The following is a 5,000-nucleotide window of genomic DNA, read 5'->3' on the forward strand; positions in this document are numbered from 1 at the left end:
AGTCGTATTTTTGCTGGTTTTGGTGTCATTTTTGTGTATTTTAGTTGCATTTTTGTTTGTTGTGGCTGCATTTTTTTATTTTGGTGTTGTTTTTGCTTGTTTTGGTGTAATTTTTGTCTATTTTAGTTTTATTTTTGTTGGATTTGGCTGCATTTTTGTCTATATTAGTTGGTTTTGGCAGCATTTTTTATAATTTTAGTCGTATTTTTGCTGGTTTTGGTGTCATTTTTGTGTATTTTAGTTGCATTTTTGTTTGTTGTGGCTGCATTTTTTTATTTTGGTGTTGTTTTTGCTTGTTTTGGTGTAATTTTTGTCTATTTTAGTTGCATTTTTGTTGATTTTGGCTGCATTTTTTATGATTTTTGGCAGTAATTTTGTTGGTTTTGGTGTCATTTTTGTCTAGTTTAGTTGCATTTTTGTTGGTTTTGGCGGCATTTTTTATGATTTTGGTCGTATTTTTGCTGGTTTTGGTGTCATTTGTCTATTTTAGTTGCATTTTTGTTGGTTTTGGCTGCATTTTTTGTGATTTTGGTGGTATTTCTGCTGGTTTTGGTGCAATTTTTGTCTATTTTAGTTGCATTTTTGTTGGTTTAGGCGGCATTTTTTGTGATTTTGGTGTTTTTTCTGCTGGTTTTGGTGTCATTTCTGTCTATTTTAGTTGGTTTTGGCAGCATTTTTTATAATTTTGGTCGTATTTTTGCTGGTTTTGGTGTCATTTTTGTCTATTTTAGTTGCATTTTTGTTTGTTTTGGCTGCATTTTTTTTATTTTGGTGTTGTTTTTGCTTGTATTGGTGTAATTTTTGTCTATTTTAGTTACATTTTTGTTGGTTTAGGCGGCATTTTTTATGATTTTTGGTGGTACTTTTGTTGGTTTTGGCGTCATTTTTGTCTAGTTTAGTTGCATTTGTGTTGGTTTTGGCTGCATTTTTTATGATTTTTGGTGGTACTTTTGCTGATTTTGGTGTCATTTTTGTCTAGTTTAGTTGGTTTTGGCAGCATTTTTTATAATTTTGGTCGTATTTTTGCTGGTTTTGGTGTCATTTTTGTCTATTTTAGTTGCATTTTTCTTTGTTTTGGCTGCATTTTTTTATTTTGGTGTTGTTTTTGCTTGTTTTGGTGTAATTGTCTGTTTTAGTTGCATTTTTGTTGATTTTGGCTGCATTTTTTATGATTTTTGGAGGTACTTCTGTTGGTTTTGGTGTCATTTTTGTCTATTTTAGTTGGTTTTGGCAGCATTTTTTTTATTTTGGTCGTATTTTTGCTGGTTTTGGTGTCATTTTTGTGTATTTCAGTTGCATTTTTGTTTGTTTTGGCTGCATTTTTTATGATTTTTGGTGGTACTTCTGTTGGTTTTGGTGTCATTTTTGTGTATTTCAGTTGCATTTTTGTTTGTTTTGGCTGCATTTTTTATGATTTTTGGTGGTATTTTTGTTGGTTTTGGTGTCATTGTGTATTTTAGTTGCATTTCTGTTTGTTTTTGGCAGATTTTTTTATGATTTTGGTGGTATTTTTGCATTTTTGTTGGTTTTGGCGGAATTTCAAGATTTTCTTATAGCTGATCCTGTTATAATGGGGCTGCTTTAGGGTCACAATGCGTTATGAACACTAAATGTTGTCTTTTATCATAAATATACAAAAATACCCAGAACGTTTTACCGCAAATGTTAGAATCACATAATAAATAAATATTTTTTTCAAATAATCAATTTACAGATTTTGTAAAGTATTTTAATATTTAATCTAATCTAATCTAATTTATTTTAATCTATTTTTCAATCTATAAAAACGTATTGTTATATAGTTTATAATTTTATATTTTTAAACACATAAAAAACATTTTAATGATGATTATACCAATAGTCATTCAAAGAAATATTTAATATCCTTAAAAATCTATATTTACATAAAAATGAAAATTTTAAATTTAAAAAGTCAATTTACAAATTTTAAGGTATCTTTAATATTTAATTTAAATTATATTCAATTATTATTATTTAATGTTGTCATAATACTTACACACACACATATAAATTTCCAGATAATTTACTCACCCCGATGTCATCCAAGATGAAGTTTTTTGAGGAAAACATTTCGGTTTCCGATTTCGGTGCAGCTTCAAAGGACTAAGCTGAGGAATAAGGGTCTTATCTAGCAAAACAATCAGTCATTTCCCTAAAAAAATAGAGACCTTTGAAGCTATAGTGCAACTACATTTTCAACCTTCAATCCATTGAGCACCATTGAAGTCCACTATATGGAGAAAAAAACCCTGGAATGTTTTCCTCAAAAAAACTTAACTTCTTTGTGACTGAAGAAAGAAAGACATGAACATCTTGTATGACATGGGGGGGGGGTTATTTTGGAAGTGGAGTAATCCTTTAATACTGACTATTACAATAATAATAATATCAAAATATTAACATTAATAAAATGATATAATAGTCATATTATTTATTTGATTACAGATTTTAAAAAATATATATTATATCAAAAATTAAAATGACTGAAATATTCAGTAGAAAAGCAACTGAATATTTGTTTGGTGGATGACTAGTTGGCCATCCTGACCAATCCCTAAATGAGAGAAAGACTGTGTTGTGATTGTGTAAGTGAGAGGATGTTTGGACAGCTGAAAATCAACCTCCATAATCACAGCAGGACACACACACACACACACACACACACACACACACACACACACACACGAGTAAATGAAACCAGACACACACACAGTAATCCATACAAACCTCAGCTCATTTAAACACAATCTTTGAGTCTCTTTCTCAATAACACACAGAGATGAATCAAACTAATGTCCTTCACACACAAACACACAGACGGCAAAATCCAGAAACATTCAACATGCTGTTATTTCAGAAATGCGCTGAGGTCATGAGGAGGAAGTAAGCCAGAAACTACTATTCCCGCACAAGGATGTACAATAGAAGTAAATTTGGTAAAGTGTCTCAAGGCTCACGTCAGAGCGGCTGGAAATGATCAGGAAGAACTAGAATATCAAATTTCTGACTGACATTATAAGTGACTCATTAGATGCTGGATCCTCACGACAGTCATGGGTTTGAGAATCAGAAAACAACACAATAAACACATACACTGGGGATCAGTACATTTTTAAAGACTTACCTACTCATCAAGACTGCATTTGCATTATTTGATTAAAAATGCAGAAAAAATATTTTGTGAAATATTGCAAATTAAAAATAGTGGTTTTCTATTTTAATATACTTTAAAATAGAATTTATTCTTGTGATTTCAAAGCTGAACTTTCAGCATCATTACTGCAGTCTTCAGTGTCACACGATCCTTCAGAAATCATTCTAATAGACTGATTTACTATCAATGTTGGAAACAGCTTTTTTTATTTTAAACCTGTGATACTTTTTTCTGGATTCTTCGATGAATGAATTTTCAAAATAAATCAGTCAATTTTTTCTTTCTTTCTTTGTTTGAAAGGAATTAATACTTTTATTCAGCAAGAATGTATAAAAAGTGATAGTGAAGATTGATTTTGTTAGTAAAGATTTTGATTTTAAATAAATACTGTTCTTTTTAAAATTTCATTTATCAAAGAATTATGAAAAACATATCATATGGAGAAAATATTAAGCAGCACAACGGTTTCCAACATTGATAGTAAATCAGTATATTAGAATGATTTCTGAAGGATCATCTGACACTGAAGACTGAGGTAATGGCTGATAAATGCAACTTTGATGAGCATAAGATAATTCTTTAAAAAATTAAAAATTACAAATCGTACTGATCCCAAACTTTTGAGCAGCAGTGTATATGCAAGTGTAGAGAAAATAATCATTTTTGTTTGTTTTGGCAGCATTTTCTTTATAATTTTGGTCGTATTTTTGCTGGTTTTGGAGTCATTTTTGTCTATTTTAGTTGCATTTATGTTGGTTTTGGCAGCATTTTTCATAACCTTTGTCGCATTTTTGCTAGTTTTGGAGTCATTTTTGTCCATTTTAGTTGCATTTTTGTTGGTTTTGGCATCATTTTTTTAAATCTTGGTCATACTTCTGCTGGTTTTGGAGTCATTTTTGTCTATTTTAGTTGCATTTTTGTAGGTTTTGGCAGCATTTTTTATGATCTTGGTCATACTTTTGCTGGTTTTGGCATCATTTTTGTGTATTTTAGTTGCATTTTTGTTGGTTTTGGCAGCATTTTTTTAAATCTTGGTCATACTTTTGCTGGTTTTGGAGTCATTTTTGTGTATTTTAGTTGCATTTTTGTTGGTTTTGGCAGCATTTTTTTAAATCTTGGTCATACTTCTGCTGGTTTTGGAGTAATTTTTGTGTATTTTAGTTGCATTTTTGTTGGTTTTGGCAGCATTTTTTATGATCTTGGTCATACTTTTGCTGGTTTTGGAGTCATTTTTGTCCATTTTAGTTGCATTTATGTTGGTTTTGGCATCATTTTTTTAAATCTTGGTCATACTTCTGCTGGTTTTGGAGTAATTTTTGTGTATTTTAGTTGCATTTTTGTAGGTTTTGGCAGCATTTTTTATGATCTTGGTCATACTTTTGCTGGTTTTGGCATCATTTTTGTGTATTTTAGTTGCATTTTTGTTGGTTTTGGCAGCATTTTTTTAAATCTTGGTCATACTTCTGCTGGTTTTGGAGTAATTTTTGTGTATTTTAGTTGCATTTTTGTTGGTTTTGGCATCATTTTTTTAAATCTTGGTCATACTTTTGCTGGTTTTGGAGTCATTTTTGTGTATTTTAGTTGCATTTTTGTTGGTTTTGGCAGCATTTTTTTAAATCTTGGTCATACTTCTGCTGGTTTTGGAGTAATTTTTGTGTATTTTAGTTGCATTTTTGTTGGTTTTGGCAGCATTTTTTATGATCTTGGTCATACTTTTGCTGGTTTTGGAGTCATTTTTGTCCATTTTAGTTGCATTTATGTTGGTTTTGGCAGCATTTTTTATGATCTTGGTCACATTTTAGCTGGTTTTGGCATCATTTTTGTC

The sequence above is a fragment of the Garra rufa genome, chromosome 14 (assembly GCF_049309525.1).
Source record: "Garra rufa chromosome 14, GarRuf1.0, whole genome shotgun sequence".
NCBI lineage: Eukaryota > Metazoa > Chordata > Actinopteri > Cypriniformes > Cyprinidae > Garra > Garra rufa.